Genomic DNA, 27157 nt, shown 5'->3' on the forward strand with positions numbered 1-27157 from the left:
ATACATTTTATGCGCAAATATTATAATACAAATCATTGTTAGTTTGGTGGATGCGTGAAAGAAAGAAAAGGAGTAGATTTTTGCAGACGTCCGGATATAAAGCGAGAACTGAGAATACGCATCTATAACATCTATTTTCTTTGTGTTAATGATATCGATGAACTAAACGGGGAAACTAAAATACAACTGTTTGCAGTATAATTCGAAGTATAGTCAAGTGCAGAGGCGTACTCACGGGGTGTCCACCGGGTGCGGACTCCTCGCAAAAGTTCCTAAGTGAACATACATTTGCAGACTTTCTCATTAAATGTAGTTATTAACAGGGAAAATATTGATGTATCATCAATATAAATCTGATCTTACACTTCATCTGTACTCTGTCTGTATCATGTTTTTGTGAAAAAGTAAGTGGAATATTTATCGTGTTTTCGAATGCAGAATAATAGTATATAGACATAGTGGCTTGTAGTATTGGAACCTTGCCCCCCGAAGCTTGGATCCCTTAGAAGAAAAAAAAATGCATGCGCGCCTGGTGAAATGGTTAACGAATTCAGTTCACTCGATGAATCGACAGATAGTAATACACATTTCGACAGATCGACAGCATTCGACAGATACAGACATATGAAAGTAGCACAAGAATTAGGCGAAAGTCCGTGCGTTTCCTCAATTCACGTAGGAAACAACAGAAAATATCAACTACCATAAAATAATCCGTATATATATTTAATTTATTTGGAATAAAATAAATATAGAAACAACCTGTTCATACATAACTACGGTAAGTGCGTTAATTGCTAACGTAAGAACAAATATGAAACAAGGCACAAAATAAAAAAGAAAAATAAAGTTAAAGGGAATAAATATTTAGGCTTGATTGTCATTCGTATTAAGAAGCTGGGTAATAAAATGTTAAAATCTACAGAAAATTATGAAATTAAATCAGGATTTGAAATAAAAGTCTATACATTGGAAGTAGGCCAGGGAGTTTGCAAGGCAGATGTGTGCGACACGCGTTACTTTATAGATTCCCTTCATTGAACTATAGTAAGCAGTACGAAGATGGTACTTTGCGTATAATCACAGGAAGGATTGAAGTTAATTACCATGGTAATATAATTATTTATTGATAAGTATTTCCATGTTAAATTATGAAAATTATAAGCACAAGGAGGGTGAAAAAGTAGTGTGACCGACTTAGCAATGACTGAAACATAAAATAGAAAAGCGAATAAAAACAAATGCCTTTTGAGTTATGTGGAATAAAGTTTCTTCTAGCCAGTAAGGAAGAATAGGATCTGGTGCATTCATTGAATACCTGAAAAAAATCGTTTATCAAAATAGAAGGAAACACACTTATCGTTGTGGCAACTACGAACTTCTGTTTACCTCAGCCCGCCTCAGCAAGTGCTTTCTATCCGGTCCGCGCTCCGTAACCAAACTCAACGCTGCCTAAGAGCCAGTACCACCAAGATAATAATATGAAACAGGCACCACCCAAACAGGACCCCAACGCCCAGGGCGGGGAGCCCCCCATCAGAAGACCCCCCCAAAGTACGCCAGTGACTACCTTAGCGAACCAACTGAAATCCATGCAATTTAGCACATTGGGTTCAGTGCAAAAACGCCGTGCATCCAATAGGACCAAGCAATTCCCCCCCCTCACCACCCAGGAGCTTCAAGAAGTGGCTAACACCAGTGGCGCCTCGCACCAGACCCCCCCACCACAGCATAACGACGAAAAGAACGAGTCGGTGACCCATCCGGACTCGAACCAAGAAGAGAACCTTATTGAAATGAGTGACTACACAGAAACAGAGGCGGAAGAAGATGGGCACGAGTTCCAGCGTGCCAAGAAGCGTGTGCGTCGCCGTGAAACAGTGAACGTTGCGTCCTTGATAGAATTCAAAAACCAATTCGCTCCCCTAGCGACCGAAGAAAATGATCAAGACCCACCAGAGCAAGCAGGCCCCAGTGAGTCAAACAGCCAAACCACCAGCAAACCCCCCCCGATTTATGTATATGGTGTCGAGAAAACTTACAACTTCTCTCGCACTGTGTCAGCAACATGCCATACTCCTCCAGCAGTGGACCATTGCAAGGAATACATCAAGTTCACTTGCCGTTCATGGGCAGACTACGAGAAAATAGAAGCCTACTGTGTACAAACAAACCGATCATTTGCCTCAGAAATCCCGAAATCAGCTCGATATTTCAAGGTGGTGATCCGCAAATTGCCCCTTGATACCCCCCCGGAAGACATAGAAGAGGAGCTCAACGAACTGGAATACCCAGTTCAAGAAGTGAGGCAGCTGAGGGGACGCACTGACCCGAACGGGACACGTCCACTCTTTCCGCTGTTCCTGGTATCATTGCGAAAAGTGCCAGGCATCTCAGCCATTTACAACCTTAACCGACTACTAAACTACAGAGTTACAATCGAGCCGTATCGCGGACCGACAGTACTGCAATGTCATAGATGCCAGAGGGTAGGGCACTCACAAAGAACCTGCCGAGCAACGCCACGATGTGTAAAATGTGAAGATTCCCACCTCAGCACACTGTGTCCCAAAACCACCCGGGATACACCAGCAAAGTGCGCAAACTGCGGGGGCCCTCACCCAGCTAATTACCAAGGCTGTCCTACATTGAAAGCGGCCAAAGCACGGCGCCAACCAAGAAACCCGGAAGGAAACAAGCAGAACTCCGAACAAACCAACAACGACCAAGGAAACAAAACACCACCACAGAAACACAAGGACTATGCCTCCGCCACCTCCGACAAGGCAACGCCTCCACCCACACACAACAGAAAAGAAAACCAAGCCAGCAACCAACAATCAAACAGCAGCAACAACCCAACCAACCAAGAAGAACAACAAGAGGCAGCACCCACACCACCCAGACCACGCAGGAACAACGCCAAGCAGAACAATTCAGGTCCACGCACCGACGCAGCAGGCAGCCAAGACAAGAACGAAACCACTTCCATTTTGTCCCTTGTGAAGGACATAAAGGAACTTTTCCAGGGGCTGAACCTGAAAACTTTCCTGGAAAAGATTAAAACAGGACTCCGTAAAATCGCAGCCGCTGAAGATCCCATCGAAAAAATGACGACAATGTTCGAAGTAGTAGCATCCCTGGTCGACGATGGAACGGACTAGATCGACAATCTCCCGTGACCTCAGGGTCGTCCACTGGAACGCGGATGGTATCCGTACCCAAAAAGTGATTCTGGAGGACTTCCTCCGACGAGAGAGAATCGACATCGCACTAGTCACAGAAACAAAGCTGAAACCACCCATCCCATTCCAAATCCCGAACTACACCATCCACAGAACAGACCGTCCTGGAGCAACCACCCTCGGTGGCACTGCTATCATCATCAAAAATTCCCTACCCCACGACCCACTTCCCCCCATCCAACTCCAGTCCCTAGAGGTCACGGGCATCACGCTCCACTCACCAGATGGACCAATCCAGATACTGGCAGCCTACAGACCGCATAGCAGGAACCTAGATCCAGAAGACCTTCGGACACTGCGCCGACTTGGCCACCGAGTCCTGATTGGAGGCGACCTAAACGCTAAACATCACGAGTGGAATTCCAGGGTGTCCAATGACAATGGCAGAATACTCCATCGAGCCCTTAGAACAATAGACTTCATCCCATCCGCCCCCACCGAACCAACTCATTACCCACGTAATGGAGGAAGACCAGACGTGCTGGACATGGTGCTGACCGCCAACCTCGCCCTTCTGGATGGCCCATCAGTCCTTCATACACTCAACTCAGACCACATCCCAGTGCTCCAAACAATAGCCATTCGCCACCACATACAGCGCTCCAACCTCCCGAAGATAACCACCACAGACTGGGGATACTTCCGCCAGCTGCTTGCTCAAATGGTGAACCCACGTCTGCCTGTCAACACACCAGATAGCTTGGACAACACAGTGGAGACACTGACAGCGCAAATTCAATCAGCTCACAAACTGGCGACAACATCTACCACAAGGGCCGAAAAACCCCCCAGTGCAGAAGAACATCGCACCACGGTGCTAGTGCAAATGAAGAGATGGGCACGAAAGAAGTGGCAGAGGACACGTCATCCAGCCTACAAAACACTCTGGAACGCTCTCACTTCCAGAGTGCGGAAGAGGCTCCTGCGGATAAAATTAGCACAATGGAATCAGAGACTACAAGAGCTGGACACGCCAAATCGAGACTTCTGGGGACTGGTCCGCCGATTCGCCAGACCATCGGCCGGTCCACGGAATTACCCGCTCCAAGGACCACAAGGCCTACTCTACGAGCCAGAAGAGCAAGCCCAACAGTTTGCAGACACCCTGGAAGCCACCCTCCAACCCAACATCACACCCGCACCAGCCGACACCCGTGAAGCAGTGCGACGCACCATAGAGGATACCAACTTTGACGATCCACCTCCGCCGGATGCACTCACCACTCCGAGGGAAGTCCAACAAGTCATCCGCCGCCAAGCATTGCATCGTGCCCCTGGACCGGACAGAATCACACCTGAAGCTCTCCGGAACATACCGAGGAAGGCCCTGGTCTTGCTCTGCAGGATATTCAATGCCATACTCACCACAGGATACTATCCGAAGGCCTGGAAACAAGCGAGGATCTGCATGATACCCAAACCGGGCGCTACTCGAACGAACCCATCAAATTATCGACCAATCAGCCTCCTTTCGCACACCAGTAAGGTGTTCGAAAGGATCTTCCAAAGAAGACTCATTCAGTTCGTCAACGACAACAATCTGTTGCCCAACCACCAATTTGGATTCCGTGCTGGCCACAGCGCCGAAATGCAACTCGTTCGAGTAGTCGAGCTCATCACCGCCCGATTCAACGACGGAGGCCACACCTTGGGTGTATTCCTCGACATCGAGAAAGCCTTCGACAAGGTGTGGCACGAAGGTCTGATACACAAGCTCCACCTCCAGGCCTTCCCGCACTACCAACTGAGAGTGATAGCCTCGTACCTGTACGAGAGAAGTTTCTACATCTCCCACGCAGGGCACAGCACCAACCCAAGACCTATCCACGCAGGAGTTCCGCAAGGCTCCTGCATTTCACCTATCCTATACGCCTTATACACCAACGACATTCCCACCACCCTAAACACCACCCTAGCAACCTTTGCGGACGACACAGCGATCTTCGCAACACATGGCAACCAACGCTACGCTTCGGTCTACTTGCGAAGACATCTCCAACTCCTCGACGAGTGGACTCAGCGGTGGAGGATCAAGGTCAACCCCCGCAAAACTTCAGTAGTGAACTTTACCAGACGAAGAGTACTAGAGCCTACAGAATTCCAACTAGCGGGAACACCACTACCTGAAGAAGGACAAGCAAAATACCTCGGAGTCCACTTAGACCGAAAGCTGACGTTCGACCACCACATACAAACAGTCACGAAGAAAGCGTCGCAAAGGTTCAAAGCGCTACTACCCATACTCCTCTCCCCATCCCTAGCTCATAAGACACGGAAACATGTGTACGAAATGAGCATCCGTCCAATCCTCCTCTACGCTCACCCTGCGTGGCAACACGCAGCACCTACCAGACTCCGACAACTTCAAGTCCTACAGAACAGAGCAGCCAGGGCCATCACAGGACATTCCATGGACACGCGCCTCCAACAGATCCACGAGGACCTGGATCTGCCGTTCCTCGAAGATGTCAGAAGAAGACGTACAGCAACATTCTGGAGAGCCATCAGGCACTCACCCCACCAGCATGTCACCAACATCGGACGAGCAGAGCCTCATCGAAGAGTCTACAGGATGCCAGGGCCACTACCCTGAACCACTGCCATCAAAGGGACACGCGACAGTTGCGACCCTTTCAGAAGATGACTAACAACCATCAACAGTAATCAATTACAAAACATGATTGAAGGCAAGGGCAAAAGCCCGTAACTTCAAACCCAGGTTAATGCCTGCCACATACTGTCTGTCTGTCTGTCTGTCTAGCGAAAATTTCATTCTTCAGTATCGTTGAGTTTATTGCAGAAAGCAATGGCAGATACGGCATCAGCACCTGCAGCCCCGGCACAGGCTTCTCCTAAGAAGTCTGCAAAGCCTAAGAAACCAAAAACAACACCTTCTCATCCAAGAACATCAGAAATGGTGAACAACGCCATCAAGAATTTGAAGGAAAGGGGAGGAAGTTCACTGCAAGCTATTAAGAAATACATCTCTCAGAACTACAAAGTGGATGCCGAGAAGCTTGCTCCATTTATCAAGAAATACTTGAGAAGTGCAGTTGCTTCTGGGTCTTTGGTTCAGACCAAGGGAAAAGGTGCATCTGGATCGTTTAAGCTTAGTGCTTCATCGCTGAAGGAGAAGCCTGAAGGTGGATCTTCAACCAAGGCGAAACGATCAGCATCAAAGGAGAAGAAGCCTGCGAAAAAGCCAGCAGCTAAACGTCCCAAGAAGACTGGTGAAAAGAAAAAGGCTGCTGCTCCCAAACCTAAGAAATCACCATCTAAAGTGAAGAAGGCAAAAACTCCCAAGAAGCCAAAGGCCCCGAAGCCAAAGAAGGCTACAGCAAAACCGAAAAGTGCTAAGAAGGCTGCACCAAAGAAGAAGTAAATGTGTCAGTAAATCATCTGACATTTTAAAACGGCTCTTTTTAGAGCCATCAAATACTTTGAGAAGAGTAAAATTGTGCTTTTCCTATCATTATCACATGTTCATTCATAGCAATGTATAGTATACACGCAAGGGACTTTGAGTTTTCTTTTTAACCGAAGCACTTCTTGATGTAAGTGCTTTATAACAGAGGGGAATTGAGGGTGGGGAAAGAAAGCTTTCACGGGTGTCAAGAATGGTGTACTCGAAAAAAAATGGGGAACACATTACGTAATGTCAATTTGTGATCACTTACTTTTTCCTTGTTCCTATCTTCAAGTAGCGAAACAGTACAGAAAACGCACTTAATGCATTTGTTAGAAAAACTTTTGCAGGCTGACTGGGTTCGATTCTCGGTGGGAGCTCAAATGTTTCGCATTGCACGTTAATAAGTAGGTCCACGTTTGAAACAGCCTTGCTGCTGAAAGGGACACTAAACTAAAATCAACTCTTTTCAAGGCTGGGGTGAAAGAAATGTTCGAACTTATTACAACTCGTGAAAGTGAAGTAGACTATGTTTCAATTTAACGTCGTACTATTATGATTTTTATGATAAAGGAGACGGGTGATTACGCCTAATGAATGATGGAAATACTGGTGTAATGAGAAAGTGTTAGGAAAAGGGAACACGCTAATAACCACGGATACCGTCTTATAATTCGTAATATTGCTATAAAGAAAAATAGTAACACCAGCAGAAATGTAGGTGTACAATTGAACTGATGTTAAGTACAAACAGACACTTAAAGAAAGTTTAGTTTAACGTTTGCATTCAACAGCAGCGACCTCTGACAAAATAATATTACTTTTGCTACCTTGGAAGAAGTACATATTTCGCCTGCGAGTTCTATCAGATTAATAACGTTGAGAAGGGCAAACAGTGGTTGAATCGAAGTTAAGTTATGCAACATATGGCAAAATCGAACCCTTGACCACATAAAACGAAGATAATCAATCGGTAAACATAGGGGAAAACTAAAGAATATACTTGAAAGATAGGATGATATACGAAACGACAGGAAAACGAAGGTAGATGTATTAACTATGCAACATACGGCGTGAGAATTTAAAAAAAAAAGATAACAAGTATGGACAAGATCCTTGTTAGGATAACAGCATCTCTAAGTAGTGTATTGGTCCTAAAAAGGACCGTTTTTGAACTCAGTGCCAGAACTTCAAACTTAAGCACGTTCCCCACGGATGCGGCGAGCAAGCTGAATGTCCTTAGGCATGATTGTGACTCTCTTTGCGTGAATAGCACACAAGTTGGTGTCTTCGAAAAGCCCTACAAGGTAAGCTTCACTTGCCTCCTGTAAAGCCATGACAGCTGAGCTTTGGAAGCGAAGATCTGTCTTGAAATCTTGTGCAATTTCTCGGACGAGTCGTTGGAAGGGCAGCTTGCGGATGAGCAATTCAGTGCTCTTCTGGTAACGACGAATTTCTCGGAGAGCCACAGTACCAGGCCTGTAACGATGGGGCTTTTTCACTCCACCGGTAGCTGGAGCACTCTTTCTTGCAGCTTTGGTGGCAAGCTGCTTTCGAGGAGCTTTGCCTCCAGTAGATTTCCTAGCTGTCTGCTTGGTACGTGCCATTGCAACTGTCACGACTTGTTTCAAATAATTGCGCGCTGAATGAAGTCAAGTTATATAAAGAGCAAAACCGTTAAATCAAGCTATTTCTCATTGGATAAAGTCAGTCGAAAAGGACAGTTCTCATTGGCTTAGACACGTTTTGTGTTTTTCCTCCGTGCTTTCCCTGCATGATCGAAGGAACAAAACCACGAGTCTTGGGCTGCTTGGGCTTGTATTTCTCGTGTGTGGTGAGCGAAGCAGTAACATATCGAAATGACAGGACGTGGAAAAGGAGGCAAGGGTCTTGGCAAAGGAGGTGCCAAGCGCCACCGTAAAGTTCTTCGTGACAACATCCAGGGTATCACCAAACCCGCTATTAGGCGTCTTGCTCGCCGTGGTGGTGTGAAGCGTATCTCTGGTCTCATTTATGAAGAGACCCGAGGAGTATTGAAAGTATTCCTGGAGAACGTAATCAGAGATGCTGTTACATACACAGAACACGCCAAGAGGAAGACAGTGACAGCTATGGATGTTGTGTATGCCTTGAAGAGGCAAGGAAGAACCCTGTACGGTTTCGGAGGTTAAGTTGGGGTTCCTCCTATTTTGGATATAAAATTGGCATAAACGGCTCTTTTCAGAGCCAACAAATTTATATAAAGGGAAAGATTTACTTTGTGCGATTTTCTGTTAGATTATAAGAATTCGTGTAACTACATTAAAGCCTTTTGATGCACACTAAATTACAGACGTAGAGAGATTAATTTGAGAAAATCATACGTTTTTTTTTACATTATGTACGTTCATGTATACGTATTCATATCATGTAGCAGTATTAATGCTGGAGAAGGGGTTCTGGTTGGAAATTGGCGATTTGTTGGAAGTAGCGAGCATGAGAGATGCGAAACGCAAGTCGGAATTTCTGTTCTGACAGTAGGATGTACGTATAGAGGCTTATACAACTTCTATACTGTGCTGTGAGGGGCGAATAATGCGTTAGAAACCTGAATCTTGTCCTTTATCTTGTTTACGTGGTCTTGGGTTCGATTTCTTTCTTTTGCGGTAGTGTCTATTGTGATTTACATGTAAATTAATGACACTTCGTAGCGGGTTACTAAAATAAAGAGTAATACAAATATGAGATGTAGGTTAATGCATTGTATACTTCACATTATTTACTAAAGAAAGGCAGTAGTTACAAGAAACCTAGGCTCGCTCGTTGGGCACAGTAGCAAATGAGTTCTGAGATCAGAGAATAAGAGTAGTTGCGTATTACAAACCATATACATATAACACATATCACACAAATATGAATATCGACCTTGCAAAGAATAAATCGTACTTAAGTGTGCATTTAATGTCATTACTATGTTGCAAAAGAAATTTAGGAAAGTTTTCTGATCCGCTCTGTTCATGATGTCATTGGGGCATAGTAATGAACAATAATAAATGTCGAGAACATATTGAACAGAGTAATTTCAGCCAAGCCAACGCAAGAGAGAAACATGAGTGCTTTAAGAATGTTGGAAATTCCTTTGTCTAGCATGAAGTACATGAGAATATGTGGTATGAGGTTTTCTTCCATTGCTGAGAATCTGGGCTCGACTGTCCTGTCCTCTGGGTAATATGAGCCCGATGTACGCAAATATCAAAAAAATGTAGCTAGCGACAATACAAAAGGTAATGATCTTATAATTAATAATGTAGTGGGAACTAAGCACATCGCTGTTTGGAGTATTCTAAAGTTAGTGTGACTTCCTATGGGCTTCAATTACGATCGACGACTACACATATACTAATTAATCGAATAGCAGCGAGAATTTCGAATGAAACTAAGCAACTATCTCAGACACTTTTGATGAGTCTGTATATCGAAAACAATTCATTTCAATCGTAAATCTCCTCTATAAAGGGGTTTGTGGCCCTCATAAGGGCCGATTTGTATGAGATATAGGTCTTACATTTATGCCTTCTTCTCAGTTTTCTTGGGCAGAAGTACAGCTTGAATGTTGGGCAAAACACCACCCTGAGCGATTGTAACTCCAGACAACAACTTGTTTAATTCCTCGTCGTTACGGATAGCTAACTGCAGATGACGTGGAATAATCCTAGTCTTCTTGTTGTCACGAGCAGCGTTGCCTGCCAACTCAAGAACTTCAGCTGCCAGGTATTCCATGACTGCAGCCAAATACACGGGAGCGCCAGCACCAACTCGTTCGGCATAGTTACCCTTTCGCAAAAGACGATGGATTCTGCCTACTGGGAATTGAAGGCCAGCCCTGCTGGAGCGGGACTTGCTCTTTCCCTTGACTTTTCCACCTTTGCCGCGACCAGACATTGTTCAATATTCTTTCGTAATAAGATGAGAGGAAAAATTGCGGCCTCCACAGGTTCCACAGGTTATCATGACAATTTGGTCGAGTTTGAGTACCGGGCTGTAAGCCCCTGCCTCTTATATGAGATGATTATCCATTTGAAGTGACGGCATGTGAAGTGATGTCCAAATCAGCCACTGTCGCTGATCACCAGGGAATGTGAAGTCTGGTAGAAGTCCTGTATAATGCCTGGGGAGCTGTGAGTCCGGTCGTTGCTGATGATAGAGTTTTAGCACTGGAAGCTGAGATGAGTCCTGATTGGCAGCAGCGATGACCAATGAGGCGGCCTGGAGTGGCCCTCATAAGGGTATGGTCCTGAATGCATGAAGAGATCGTGATTAATTGAAGAATTCACTAAGCATGTCAATGAAGATTGACAGCTTGCCGAACATGTCTTGTTCTTCTTTCAGTTTCGGCATGTACTTCTTGAGGAGAGGGAGTAATTTGAGGAGTTCAAAGTCCTTTAAAAGTTGAAGAAGGTCCTTTAAGGAATTGGCAGCGGTGTCTTCGGATGCTGAAGGAGATGTATCTTTCGTTGGAAGAGAAGGCCATGCGGTTCGGTCGTCTGTACTAGAAAAAGGCTTGGTAGGCTTCGTGGTTGGTTGTGTCGTGGGAGGCGGCGTTGTTTCTGAAGAAGCGGTCTTGTTGGTTTTCCCCTGGAGTAGGCGTTGAATTTTAGGACATCCTGAGTAATTTGCAGGGTGATCTCCCGTGCAATTGACGCATTTAGCAGGCGTAAGCGAGTCTCGTTTGTTGCACTCAAAAGTCCAGTGGGCACCGGCACATTTGACACAGCGAGGTTGTGCATTACAAGTGCTTTGGCCGTGGCCAAAACGTTGGCACTTGTAGCATTGCAAATAAGCTTTAGAACGATATGGTTCAATGCGGATCTTCATGTGAAGTAGTAGGTCTTCCTTGAAGATTGTTGTGGCTCGCAAGGTTTTCCTCATTGTCACTAAGAAAAGGGGAAAGAAAGTTTTCCCCAACGGGTCTTGTATGTTCCGTTTAGATAGTTGGGTGACTGAAAGGACTGGGTAACCTTTGTCCTTCAGTTCAGAAATGATGGCATCAACATTGGTGTCAAGTGGCAAATGACGAATCACTGCCTTGACGTCGTCATTCTTTTTCTGAATTTCCGTTGCGTATTCAAGCTTTTCTTCTGAACAAATTTCTTGTATAACAGAAAAGTCTTCCTGCAGACTACACTTGATCTTGATGAAGCCTTTCATAAAGCGAAAGGTGGGGGTTTCCTTACACTTCCGCTGCATCTTGGCTATGAGTTCGTAGCCCCGATAATATGGGCAGTTATAGATGTACATCCAAGTTTTGGATGTTTCGTTGGTAGCATCCATCGGTTCTGGGTCAGTATTGGCTCCTGTAAGAGCCGCAAATTTGTTTGAGATAGGAACCGGAGTGACAGGTTCGGCAGATGGTTTGCAAGTCTTCTTTGGTAAGTGAAAGTCCGCATCTGGTGCATCTGAGCTTGGTTGGCTGGTTGGGGTCGAGGGGGTGGAGTTCCCCTGAGACACAGATTGTATCATTTGGAGAGCCATTTTGCTGTAATCTGGTGAGTTCTGTTGTGCCGAGGGAGCTGGTGAGTTAGTACTGGATGATTCTGTAGGGTCACCATAGACTGCCTTATGATGTATGCGGGGGTGCGGTCCTGAACACCAGGCGCACGTGTCTTCACAGTCCCAAATATCTAACGTATTGAACTGTCTGGGATCCGCTGGTATCTCCCGTTCATAATTGTAAGAAAGACCTGTACGTGTGCGAAGACGCACTACACGTTTTTCGGTTGCCCATGAATCAAGTCAGTTTTGTTACTACTTCAAGCGTGCACCCGAGTGCATCAAATGAAAAGCAAGGCAGTTGGCGCGAATTGAAACACGTACTGTAATTTAAATGAAGTCGATAAATCGGCGGACACATCTAATTTTGCTGAACGAGTGAGTCATCATGCCACCAAAAACTAGCGGAAAGGCTGCAAAGAAGGCTGGTAAAGCCCAAAAGAATATCTCCAAGGGAGATAAGAAGAAGAAGAGGAGGAGGAAGGAGAGCTATGCCATTTACATCTACAAAGTTTTGAAGCAAGTGCATCCTGACACTGGCATATCTAGCAAAGCTATGAGTATCATGAACAGCTTTGTTAATGACATCTTCGAGCGTATTGCTGCTGAAGCTTCTCGTTTGGCCCATTACAATAAGCGGTCAACTATCACCAGCCGGGAAATCCAAACAGCTGTGCGCCTTCTTTTGCCTGGTGAACTTGCCAAGCACGCTGTAAGTGAGGGTACGAAGGCTGTTACCAAGTACACAAGCTCTAAGTAAAAATCTTCTTCAAGATTTTTCATTTCAAACGGTCCTTGTCAGGACCAACACATTATTCGAAAGAGTTAAATCACGAAATTTGCTTCATTCTGTTATGTAGAAACACGTTGAAATCCAATTTCTATATGCTGTTAGTAAAAAAGTAAAGCACATAGCGGAGATGTGTCGTGCTTGTATACGAAAGGCATTTACTCGCCGGAGATCTACACTTAGTCATAATAATTTACTTTTAAAAAGTGGTAATACATTCCGTGTTAAGTATAGTAGTAGGTGCACACGGATCGGAAATCAGGTTATTTTAATGTGCCGTGCAAATAAACAGGCTGTTAGTGTAAGAAATAGTGGGTATAACGCTTAGAATATCGATTAATCGCTATGAAATAATGTTGATAAATTATCTCTTGAAAGTACTATAAAATTAATGTTTCTAGTATTTTCGTACTTGAAGGATAATGAAATTTGAAAAAGAGATGCCAACAGCACCTGGTGTTCCCAGGCGGTCACCCATCCAAGTACTGACCAGGCCCGATGCTGCTTGACTTCGGTGATCGGACGAGAACCGGTATATTCAGCATGGTATGGCCGTTGGCGAATGCATATGGCTTCGAGTGAGTTATTGTAGCTACGTAGGTTTGTCGGTGAATACTCAAAAAGACCAGCGCGTGGAAAGCGTTGCTAATTGTTTTAAGTAATGCATGATTACGAAATTATCGTGGTGAACGATGTGAGAATATTCGTCTTTGTGAAAAACAAAATTAGAAAAAGTATACCAACAGCACCTGGTGTTCCCAGGCGGTCACCCATCCAAGTACTGACCAGGCCCGATGCTGCTTGACTTCGGTGATCGGACGAGAACCGGTATATTCAGCATGGTATGGCCGTTGGCAACTACCTTTTCTTCAATGTCCTGTTAAGGAAGTATGTTTTAAGTAAGAATTGACATTATTAACTATAAAGGCAAGCATATTAACGTCGTTAACATTACTTGGAATATACTAATATTCGAATAAATATTTGAATGTTCGAATGATGAGTGATTCGGATGTTCATAGTGCCACTGTGTCCTATCGAGTTTACTATCACGAACCACGTATGAAATTGTATATAAATAAATAAAAATAAATCCTTTATTAAGTATTGATTACAGGAAAAAGGCAAACTTACATTCTTTAATGTACACAATGAAATGTATGAAAGATATTTTTAAGATATGTTTCACTTACCCTTTATAACGCAAGGTAGTTTTCAGTGTAGCATTCTCTTCAGCTGCGAGATAACGTAAGGCAGATGATCATTCAGTCGTGAAGCACTAAAATGTAATATACATTTTAACTATTATCGATAAGAATTATTTACTGCAGGGATGCAAATAAAGTGAGGCAAATTAGTAAATAAAAACCGATACTGTAACTGATAATATAATTAGTTGTATCTGTATTAGTTGTATATACAGTAATCGCACGATTATCCGCGGAGTTGGATGTTGGCATAATCGCGCATAATCAGCAGTATGAGCAGAAAAGGGAAATGAAATGAAATATTTAGATTTACGTCGCATACTTATACCGGTTACGCTAAAGGAGACGGTGATGATGAGTACTGAATGAAGAAAGTGGGAGGAAACGGGAGAAACCCGAGAAAACCCATGAGCACGGTCTTTATGCACGACAAAGTTCACACGGCACGAGCTGGGATTGAATCAGGGACCCCAAGCACCGGAGGCCAAAAAACGGACAAAAAGTCTTTCGTGCAACTTTCGTTTTCGGTAAAAAGTTTACACATAATTTAGAAAGAGTAGTTTTCTGGTCTTTTTATTTCACAAGTTGGTTCATGTCTATATTTTTTACATGCATAAAAAATTTTTCAACTCCCTTGCTTATTTCCTGTTAAAGACCTCTACCTCTGATTGTATTTTTTGCACATATTCTTATTGTTTTCAGACAACATTTCTAAAAGCGTAATTTATCGTCAGCAAGAAAAGAAAAGGAAAGCCTCGGATAGTGGAATGTGTACTGTATATATATATATATATATATATATATATATATATATATATATACGTATTAGTATATAGTTTTATTTTATACGTCTCCTATTATTACACAATGTGCAGATATTGTCAAAGCGCAAGTAAATATGTATAACTCCCCGTTCTGCACTTAATAACTTGAAAGAAGTTCGGGGAAGGTAGTGTAACAGAAAGTGCAAACAGAAATGAGGGTTTAAAGGCATTTAATATTATTCCGTAGTAGTATGATTTTTTGTAAAAAAAAAAATATATATATATATATATATATATATATATATATATATATATCTAAACATACATATTCAATGATATAGTAAGAGGTTAGCAGCACTGATAGAACTGCAGAAAGTACAAAACCGTTAATAAGAAAGAGAGAGAGATGGTGGCCGCTTTTGTGCTTTTCATTGGCTAATTCCGAATTGCGCGCGAATACGTACGAGATTTCTTTCTTTTTCCTCTTCGCAGCCCAGATGTTGCCAATTAGAAGTTTTTAGTACTACATTTGTATGAAAATGTTGCCTTTAAGAAATGTGGTTTGCATACAGAGAAAAGAGCAAAATGAATATTTACCTTAGTGGGCATGAAAAAAGACGAAACATTTTGCAAGATGGACACACGAACTTCCTTAATGCAGGCGTTCAGTACATTATTGTAAAGAAAAAAACACTAAAAAGAATTACTTCAATATCCCTAGCAACATTCAACAATTCATAGAGAAAAATCTTTATTTTGAGAACAATGGAAAACTATGTAATTGTAGATAACTACTAAATTTAATGATTAAGGAAAACGTTTAGGCCCGGCCCTTCAGAAAGAAAGTGCACAGAATATTCTCTCATGGAAGCAATTGCAAAATCAACATTTTGTTTGCAGTTATAATTAGAGGATCTATATACAGGGTGTTCGAAAAAGAATGTATCCTCTTGAAAGAAAATATTCTCTGGGCCCCTAATCCTTTATATACCGAAAGGAAGTTTGTATAGCATTTTTTCTTACCTTCGTTAGAAGAATTGAAAGTGACTACTATCGTGACACGGGAGATATTTAATCGATAGTCGAATTACTCACATACTCGAATGAACACGTCTCTTGTAAGGAGAGGAAAGGCTTCTGTGATCCGCTATCGCAGCTGTGTCATATCTGCAGAGAATGTTAGGACACAAACGTGATCTTTGAGAGCCTCGTGAAAAGAAGTCGCATAGTATCATGTGTGGAGACATCGGGGCCATCTGAAGAACGCTTCATCATTAGGACCAAGGGCGAGTTACGAAACACTCTGGGATATATTTATTAACATAACTTCTCGTCATTCTGCAAGTGTGGTGGAGCTCCATCCTATTGGAAAAGGAAACCTCGGGAGCCCTCTTCATGTGTAGGTATCGTTCACATCTGAAGCATGTGAAGATAGATTACTGTACTATCGTGTACCTAAAATCATTTTCTACGAATACGAACATGTCTACACAAGGCAGTGCAGCTCTTTTTCTCTTTTTTTTGGTCATGTATTGTAACGCGGGGCAATGCACACAATAACATGTAATGTTGTGTATCATCATAAAGGGCCAGGGCGATGATTGGATCTTGATGGACGTGGAGAACTGATAGGTGATGTGAGTGGTATTGTGATCTATGGTTGTATGTTTACTGATGAATGCATAAGGAGAGGTGAAGGGGTTGCCTTTTTTTTTATGTCGATCGGGAGGGAAGCGATTGGGAAACTTTTGACTTTGTTTTTCAACCGAATATATTGATTGAATAGGTCGCCGACAATTTTACGGGGCGTCACGTCGTTGCCTTTTTCATGTCGATCGCGAGCGAAGCGAGCGTTTTTTTTTTTTTTTTTTTTTTTTTTTTTTTTTTTTTTTTACCGACAATATGTATTGAATCGGTTGCCAACACCTTTAGGGGCGCGTCACGTCCTTCTTTCTGTGCTGATCGCGAGCGAAGCGAGCGCGAAATTTTTGACTTTTTTTTTTTTTTTTTTTTTTTTTTTACCCACAATATTTATTCAATCGGTCGCCAACACTTTTAGGGGTGCGTCACGTCCTCTTTTCTCTGCTGATCGCGAGCGAAGCGAGCGCGAAATTTTGACCTTTTTTTCTCTTTTTAATTCTTTTTTTTCTTTAAGAAAAAATATTGATTTCATAGGTCGCGAACATTTTTACGGGATGCAACATCGTTTATTTGTTTTTCCAACCGTCTTTCTGTCTTGAGCCCCCGCCAAGTTAACTTTATGGTGGACAAAAACTATGTGCGGTGGGTTACCGCGGGGTTCTCCCGTTTCCTCCCACTTTCTTCATTCCACCACCATTTCAATCATTTCTCATAATCAGCGCCTCTTTTAGCCTAAGCGGCATAACGTGGGACGTAAAACAAAGATTTCCTTTAGTTGCTTTCTGTCTTGATTACGAGCGCGAAATTTTTTACTTTTTTTTTCTTTCTTTTGATATTATTCATTTAATAGGACGGCAACACCTTTACGGGCCGCCGCGTCGTCGTTTACACTTCTTCAGCCCATATTCTTTCTGCTTGTTCGTTTTCCGGCATCTTGTTATCACCGCCCGCGGCAATGCCTATGTCTTTCATCGCTTTTTGAAGCAAATCTTTAATAAATATGCACTCTCACATTTGTACTAATATGCATACCACAGTGGATAGACTGTAACTAGGAAAGCAGAAGCCTGCATATCATATTATTTAACAGTTGAAAGTGAACTGTCATTTTAAGTTTGATTTTGATCAGATGAGTGCAGTTCAACTCGTCGACAATTGTGAAGATTCTCGAGGTTAGGGACCATCCATTTTGTGCTTTGTAATGAAAATGGCTGCAGCCAAACTTCTCTGATCTGAATGAAACTTGGCATGATGATACATCTTGACCTGCTCTACAAGTTTATTTAGTATTTTCCGTTGCGCAGGCTTTTGCTTCTCCAGGTTCTCCCATGGAACTGAGAAACGTATTCAGTCGAACTTCTGCGGTAAGTCAGTATATCATCCTGAGAAGTTTGATCGAGATAGCAGAGGTTCGACTATTCGTTTTTCAATTCCATGTGATATTACAACACGGTGAACTAAATTTATATAGAAACACTTTGATTTTGTTTTGTTTTTTGCTAGCATTAAACTGAGAAAATGTTATTCAATAGACAGAGAACACCACTCAAAGAAAAGTACATCATAAGAATATATATATGGTTGCTGTGGTTCTCGGTTTAATTTGCTAGTTAAGAAACTTGCTCTAAATAAGTACATCTTACAGGTGAAAAACTAAGCCAGGCGATAGAATTAAATATAAAGTTATACACTTTTATTTTACGTTTACTAGTGTTGGGTTACTACTGTAAAATAAGTCAGTATATATGAAAGATAACTGTATTAGGTACTATTTTCCACCGGCGGTGTATTCTTGCATAGTGTACTTAATGTTTACAAGCGGGGCGCTACTAGTATGGATGCATGACAAGTGCTATTGAAACTCGAAAACTAACTGGTTTCCACTACCCTTGCTTATACGTATACCCGCGTCGCCTTCGCTCCTGTTCACTTTGGACGCACATTCTTGCTATCGCTCAGGCCCCCAGCTTTCTCCTGTTTTGGCTCCCTTAAATAGTATTCGTGCTTTTTATTGGCCACCTGGCAAAGCACTTGTAATGATTTTACACCAGTAACTCTAAAATACATGTGTATTACTTTATTTAATTCTGTCGTCTGCAGAATTTTTTTTTTTTTCGTACAAATATGCCTTTTCATGCAGAACACTGAATTTTGCCTGTAAATTTTTGAGAATATGCTGTGACGAAACTTGAGCACCGTTCTTCTTTTCTTTCTTATCACGAGTCTTCTTTAGCCTAATGAGCACAATCATCACACGATAACGACTATTCTTTTCATTTAACTTGTAAACAAGTTGAACTAATAATAATAATTGATGTACAAAGGAGAAGTGTCCTACATATTTGAGGTAAAAAATAAAATAAATATACTTCTACTTCATCCGTGTTTACAAAGTTAAATGTTATCGATTTACAAAAAATGGTCACCTATCCACACACTGACCAGGCTCGACACTGCTTGACCATACATATTAAAACATCGGTCCCACTGAATACACAAGTAGTAAGCACATTCACATAAAAATAATTAGGATTACAGTATATAAAATGCGTTAATTAAAATAGCAAATGCCTTACCTTATCACAGGCGATCCAAAGCCACTGCACATCATCTGCTACGCACACTATATTCCTCCAATATTTCACTCACTTCCTATATCACGCAACAGAAAATATTAATAAAATTCACTTAGCAACATTTTCATTTTTAATCAACAATACGTATAACAATTAAGAATAAAATTAATTGTGAGCACATTGTTATAATTAGAATACTGTTTTTATTCGTTTACAAATATGGGATTAATATAGAGCTGGCAGCAACAATATATACAACTCATCCTGTATGTATCGTAAATCCTAACTTGAGAAGACATCTCTGACGCAAACAATGAGACAAGAAATCAAATACTATATCCGACACATTTGGGGTTTATTGAACTTCAATGTTGGAAGATACCACCTTGTCGGTAGTACAAATGTAATATCCTTACAACACGCGGAACTTTTGCCAGGCATATCTAGGAATTTGGGAAGATTAATTGATATCCTTAATGTGCAATGTATGATTATGACGCATTGTTATGTACACGCAGACGGAACCAGGACAATCTATAGATGACATTTGCACTGTGTTTGGACAATTTGTTCGCAGAAAATAACCGTTTTTGTCTATGAATACTTGAGAACATGGAAGGTATGAGATATACATTTTATGCGCAAATATTATAATACAAATCATTGTTAGTTTGGTGGATGCGTGAAAGAAAGAAAAGGAGTAGATTTTTGCAGACGTCCGGATATAAAGCGAGAACTGAGAATACGCATCTATAACATCTATTTTCTTTGTGTTAATGATATCGATGAACTAAACGGGGAAACTAAAATACAACTGTTTGCAGTATAATTCGAAGTATAGTCAAGTGCAGAGGCGTACTCACGGGGTGTCCACCGGGTGCGGACTCCTCGCAAAAGTTCCTAAGTGAACATACATTTGCAGACTTTCTCATTAAATGTAGTTATTAACAGGGAAAATATTGATGTATCATCAATATAAATCTGATCTTACACTTCATCTGTACTCTGTCTGTATCATGTTTTTGTGAAAAAGTAAGTGGAATATTTATCGTGTTTTCGAATGCAGAATAATAGTATATAGACATAGTGGCTTGTAGTATTGGAACCTTGCCCCCCGAAGCTTGGATCCCTTAGAAGAAAAAAAAATGCATGCGCGCCTGGTGAAATGGTTAACGAATTCAGTTCACTCGATGAATCGACAGATAGTAATACACATTTCGACAGATCGACAGCATTCGACAGATACAGACATATGAAAGTAGCACAAGAATTAGGCGAAAGTCCGTGCGTTTCCTCAATTCACGTAGGAAACAACAGAAAATATCAACTACCATAAAATAATCCGTATATATATTTAATTTATTTGGAATAAAATAAATATAGAAACAACCTGTTCATACATAACTACGGTAAGTGCGTTAATTGCTAACGTAAGAACAAATATGAAACAAGGCACAAAATAAAAAAGAAAAATAAAGTTAAAGGGAATAAATATTTAGGCTTGATTGTCATTCGTATTAAGAAGCTGGGTAATAAAATGTTAAAATCTACAGAAAATTATGAAATTAAATCAGGATTTGAAATAAAAGTCTATACATTGGAAGTAGGCCAGGGAGTTTGCAAGGCAGATGTGTGCGACACGCGTTACTTTATAGATTCCCTTCATTGAACTATAGTAAGCAGTACGAAGATGGTACTTTGCGTATAATCACAGGAAGGATTGAAGTTAATTACCATGGTAATATAATTATTTATTGATAAGTATTTCCATGTTAAATTATGAAAATTATAAGCACAAGGAGGGTGAAAAAGTAGTGTGACCGACTTAGCAATGACTGAAACATAAAATAGAAAAGCGAATAAAAACAAATGCCTTTTGAGTTATGTGGAATAAAGTTTCTTCTAGCCAGTAAGGAAGAATAGGATCTGGTGCATTCATTGAATACCTGAAAAAAATCGTTTATCAAAATAGAAGGAAACACACTTATCGTTGTGGCAACTACGAACTTCTGTTTACCTCAGCCCGCCTCAGCAAGTGCTTTCTATCCGGTCCGCGCTCCGTAACCAAACTCAACGCTGCCTGCTAGCGAAAATTTCATTCTTCAGTATCGTTGAGTTTATTGCAGAAAGCAATGGCAGATACGGCATCAGCACCTGCAGCCCCGGCACAGGCTTCTCCTAAGAAGTCTGCAAAGCCTAAGAAACCAAAAACAACACCTTCTCATCCAAGAACATCAGAAATGGTGAACAACGCCATCAAGAATTTGAAGGAAAGGGGAGGAAGTTCACTGCAAGCTATTAAGAAATACATCTCTCAGAACTACAAAGTGGATGCCGAGAAGCTTGCTCCATTTATCAAGAAATACTTGAGAAGTGCAGTTGCTTCTGGGTCTTTGGTTCAGACCAAGGGAAAAGGTGCATCTGGATCGTTTAAGCTTAGTGCTTCATCGCTGAAGGAGAAGCCTGAAGGTGGATCTTCAACCAAGGCGAAACGATCAGCATCAAAGGAGAAGAAGCCTGCGAAAAAGCCAGCAGCTAAACGTCCCAAGAAGACTGGTGAAAAGAAAAAGGCTGCTGCTCCCAAACCTAAGAAATCACCATCTAAAGTGAAGAAGGCAAAAACTCCCAAGAAGCCAAAGGCCCCGAAGCCAAAGAAGGCTACAGCAAAACCGAAAAGTGCTAAGAAGGCTGCACCAAAGAAGAAGTAAATGTGTCAGTAAATCATCTGACATTTTAAAACGGCTCTTTTTAGAGCCATCAAATACTTTGAGAAGAGTAAAATTGTGCTTTTCCTATCATTATCACATGTTCATTCATAGCAATGTATAGTATACACGCAAGGGACTTTGAGTTTTCTTTTTAACCGAAGCACTTCTTGATGTAAGTGCTTTATAACAGAGGGGAATTGAGGGTGGGGAAAGAAAGCTTTCACGGGTGTCAAGAATGGTGTACTCGAAAAAAAATGGGGAACACATTACGTAATGTCAATTTGTGATCACTTACTTTTTCCTTGTTCCTATCTTCAAGTAGCGAAACAGTACAGAAAACGCACTTAATGCATTTGTTAGAAAAACTTTTGCAGGCTGACTGGGTTCGATTCTCGGTGGGAGCTCAAATGTTTCGCATTGCACGTTAATAAGTAGGTCCACGTTTGAAACAGCCTTGCTGCTGAAAGGGACACTAAACTAAAATCAACTCTTTTCAAGGCTGGGGTGAAAGAAATGTTCGAACTTATTACAACTCGTGAAAGTGAAGTAGACTATGTTTCAATTTAACGTCGTACTATTATGATTTTTATGATAAAGGAGACGGGTGATTACGCCTAATGAATGATGGAAATACTGGTGTAATGAGAAAGTGTTAGGAAAAGGGAACACGCTAATAACCACGGATACCGTCTTATAATTCGTAATATTGCTATAAAGAAAAATAGTAACACCAGCAGAAATGTAGGTGTACAATTGAACTGATGTTAAGTACAAACAGACACTTAAAGAAAGTTTAGTTTAACGTTTGCATTCAACAGCAGCGACCTCTGACAAAATAATATTACTTTTGCTACCTTGGAAGAAGTACATATTTCGCCTGCGAGTTCTATCAGATTAATAACGTTGAGAAGGGCAAACAGTGGTTGAATCGAAGTTAAGTTATGCAACATATGGCAAAATCGAACCCTTGACCACATAAAACGAAGATAATCAATCGGTAAACATAGGGGAAAACTAAAGAATATACTTGAAAGATAGGATGATATACGAAACGACAGGAAAACGAAGGTAGATGTATTAACTATGCAACATACGGCGTGAGAATTTAAAAAAAAAAGATAACAAGTATGGACAAGATCCTTGTTAGGATAACAGCATCTCTAAGTAGTGTATTGGTCCTAAAAAGGACCGTTTTTGAACTCAGTGCCAGAACTTCAAACTTAAGCACGTTCCCCACGGATGCGGCGAGCAAGCTGAATGTCCTTAGGCATGATTGTGACTCTCTTTGCGTGAATAGCACACAAGTTGGTGTCTTCGAAAAGCCCTACAAGGTAAGCTTCACTTGCCTCCTGTAAAGCCATGACAGCTGAGCTTTGGAAGCGAAGATCTGTCTTGAAATCTTGTGCAATTTCTCGGACGAGTCGTTGGAAGGGCAGCTTGCGGATGAGCAATTCAGTGCTCTTCTGGTAACGACGAATTTCTCGGAGAGCCACAGTACCAGGCCTGTAACGATGGGGCTTTTTCACTCCACCGGTAGCTGGAGCACTCTTTCTTGCAGCTTTGGTGGCAAGCTGCTTTCGAGGAGCTTTGCCTCCAGTAGATTTCCTAGCTGTCTGCTTGGTACGTGCCATTGCAACTGTCACGACTTGTTTCAAATAATTGCGCGCTGATAGGCATAGGCATAGGCATAGTCTGTTTACCATCAGAAGATGGAAGGATATATTAGCTATTAGCTACTTCATCCAGAGAAAATATTAATAAATTGATGTGATGAGTTGGTAGCAGCGATGATAAGCGCACAACTGGTCTCAACAAGTCTTAACACGAAGGCTTCTGTTCTTGGGTCTGCTGATTGTGTGCTTCCGATGTTGAGTGAAGCCGATGCATAAGTGCGTCCATCAGGTAGATGGTCCTGTTCGTGGTCCTGTACTTGGCCGTTGAAAGTCTTCTTATCTTCTTGGTTGGAGCTTTTGATCTTCTATCTTCTTCTCTTTGTGAATCCGTGAAGAGTGCCGAAGAGAGAAGTTTTCGGCATTGAGTTCAAAAACATTGTGTGTGTGTTAATGTAGGTGGGATGATTTATGTGATGTGAGAAGAATTAGATGTGTTGTTTTTCTGTGGAAATGGGGATAAATTTTTATGAGTGATATAGATATTGCCATGAGTGGTTGTGAGAATATTTAACTGTTTTCGAAAAATTTGTCTGGTGGCTTGAGAAATGGCCTGATGGAGTGTTTTTTGTTTCGGGGGTTCTGTTACTATTGCAAGTATTGATGCTACCCATTTCATGATGGAATTTGTGGCTCGTTCTATTGCTTCGTTAATTTGGTCTTGAAAATCTGAATTTGGAGTGGTCTGTTGCTGGTCGGGTTCTTCTGCTTCTTCATCTTCTGGAATTGTGGAGGTCTGGTGGTGATCCTTGCAAGGGCCAGTTTCTGGTAGTGGTGGGAATTCTGTTGTATTCAAAATGTTTGGGATGATTTGTCTTCTTTCTGTGAAGTGTGGCCTCTTGGGGCAGTCACTGCTTCCTGTGCGGTGTCCTATTGTCTTACAGGTGGCGCAGAACATTCGGTTAATTGGTCTTCCACAAGGTGAAGTGTGACTATCGCCACAACGAAAACAGACTCTACTCTGCGTACAGAGATGGGTTAGATGGTCGTATTTGTAACAATTGTAACATGGTGTAGGTCGTGCCGCCGATCTTGATGCCTCAACTCGATGTTTCTTGTTGTTAATGATGATACCCTTCGCAATTAAGCTGCTAATGGTTTCTGTATTTGAAGAGAAAAGCCTTATTAGCGGAAGTGGACCATCAGAGTTGCGGATTCTTGTTAGGTTGCAAAAATCTAATCCTGCTTTTGTGAATGATTCCTTGAGCTCTGGAATAGTAAGGTCGACATCTACGCCTTTGATGACGCATGTATAAGTATGTCTGCTGTTCTTCTTGGTATGTTTGTTTGGCGGTGGTGGTAGGATTCCGTCAGCCTTTTTGATGTCTTCAGGAGTCAAAATTGGTGTTATTCTGGTTTTGGGGCCAAAATCACTCGGTTTGAACTTCTTATGAAATGCGTCAAGAGCTCCTTGACACTTAAAGGCAAGATGATATCCTTCTTTGTTAAGGGTTGGACGGCCTGCAATACAATATTCAAAGCCGGGAAGTCGGTCTCTGAGAGGCGAATAGAATTCTTCAATGTCATGAAATTGGGTAGCTAAATGTGTAAACACATAATGTGCAGTATATGAGTTGGCTATTGGTTTAGTATTCTTCTCTGTTTGATGGGGGCATGTTTCTGAGTCAGTGGTGGAGGTATCTGAGTTCTTCTCTGGATTTGTGTTGGTGAGTGAATTGTCAGAGTTCTTCTCTGTATGTGTGTTGGTGGGTGAAATATTAGAGTTCTTCTCTGTTTCTGTAGACTGTTGTGTATCACTATCTTCGTGTGTTGAGGGGGGGTCTGGTTTGGAGTTGATAGGCTTCCGAAGACGTTTTCGCCCCATTATAGTGGAGTAAAGTATACTGTGTACGCTATCACTCTTCTCGCACTTGTGTTGTTGTTGCGCGCTGAATGAAGTCAAGTTATATAAAGAGCAAAACCGTTAAATCAAGCTATTTCTCATTGGATAAAGTCAGTCGAAAAGGACAGTTCTCATTGGCTTAGACACGTTTTGTGTTTTTCCTCCGTGCTTTCCCTGCATGATCGAAGGAACAAAACCACGAGTCTTGGGCTGCTTGGGCTTGTATTTCTCGTGTGTGGTGAGCGAAGCAGTAACATATCGAAATGACAGGACGTGGAAAAGGAGGCAAGGGTCTTGGCAAAGGAGGTGCCAAGCGCCACCGTAAAGTTCTTCGTGACAACATCCAGGGTATCACCAAACCCGCTATTAGGCGTCTTGCTCGCCGTGGTGGTGTGAAGCGTATCTCTGGTCTCATTTATGAAGAGACCCGAGGAGTATTGAAAGTATTCCTGGAGAACGTAATCAGAGATGCTGTTACATACACAGAACACGCCAAGAGGAAGACAGTGACAGCTATGGATGTTGTGTATGCCTTGAAGAGGCAAGGAAGAACCCTGTACGGTTTCGGAGGTTAAGTTGGGGTTCCTCCTATTTTGGATATAAAATTGGCATAAACGGCTCTTTTCAGAGCCAACAAATTTATATAAAGGGAAAGATTTACTTTGTGCGATTTTCTGTTAGATTATAAGAATTCGTGTAACTACATTAAAGCCTTTTGATGCACACTAAATTACAGACGTAGAGAGATTAATTTGAGAAAATCATACGTTTTTTTTTACATTATGTACGTTCATGTATACGTATTCATATCATGTAGCAGTATTAATGCTGGAGAAGGGGTTCTGGTTGGAAATTGGCGATTTGTTGGAAGTAGCGAGCATGAGAGATGCGAAACGCAAGTCGGAATTTCTGTTCTGACAGTAGGATGTACGTATAGAGGCTTATACAACTTCTATACTGTGCTGTGAGGGGCGAATAATGCGTTAGAAACCTGAATCTTGTCCTTTATCTTGTTTACGTGGTCTTGGGTTCGATTTCTTTCTTTTGCGGTAGTGTCTATTGTGATTTACATGTAAATTAATGACACTTCGTAGCGGGTTACTAAAATAAAGAGTAATACAAATATGAGATGTAGGTTAATGCATTGTATACTTCACATTATTTACTAAAGAAAGGCAGTAGTTACAAGAAACCTAGGCTCGCTCGTTGGGCACAGTAGCAAATGAGTTCTGAGATCAGAGAATAAGAGTAGTTGCGTATTACAAACCATATACATATAACACATATCACACAAATATGAATATCGACCTTGCAAAGAATAAATCGTACTTAAGTGTGCATTTAATGTCATTACTATGTTGCAAAAGAAATTTAGGAAAGTTTTCTGATCCGCTCTGTTCATGATGTCATTGGGGCATAGTAATGAACAATAATAAATGTCGAGAACATATTGAACAGAGTAATTTCAGCCAAGCCAACGCAAGAGAGAAACATGAGTGCTTTAAGAATGTTGGAAATTCCTTTGTCTAGCATGAAGTACATGAGAATATGTGGTATGAGGTTTTCTTCCATTGCTGAGAATCTGGGCTCGACTGTCCTGTCCTCTGGGTAATATGAGCCCGATGTACGCAAATATCAAAAAAATGTAGCTAGCGACAATACAAAAGGTAATGATCTTATAATTAATAATGTAGTGGGAACTAAGCACATCGCTGTTTGGAGTATTCTAAAGTTAGTGTGACTTCCTATGGGCTTCAATTACGATCGACGACTACAC

General features: G+C 41.7%; 2 non-coding genes across 2 annotated transcripts; both read right to left on the reverse strand.

Moving 5' to 3' along the window:
• Window positions 1–13411: 13411 nt before the first annotated feature.
• On the reverse strand, window positions 13412–13530 carry LOC145677646 (5S ribosomal RNA). Its single transcript, XR_014129918.1, has one exon. It is a non-coding gene; the product is annotated as a 5S ribosomal RNA (ribosomal RNA).
• Window positions 13531–13707: 177 nt separating this feature from the next.
• On the reverse strand, window positions 13708–13826 carry LOC145677644 (5S ribosomal RNA). Its single transcript, XR_014129916.1, has one exon. It is a non-coding gene; the product is annotated as a 5S ribosomal RNA (ribosomal RNA).
• Between the last annotated feature and the right edge of the window lie 13331 nt (window positions 13827–27157).

This window comes from Thermobia domestica, unplaced genomic scaffold (assembly GCF_964235325.1).
Source record: "Thermobia domestica unplaced genomic scaffold, izTheDome1.hap1.1 HAP1_SCAFFOLD_1141, whole genome shotgun sequence".
Lineage (NCBI taxonomy): Eukaryota > Metazoa > Arthropoda > Insecta > Zygentoma > Lepismatidae > Thermobia > Thermobia domestica.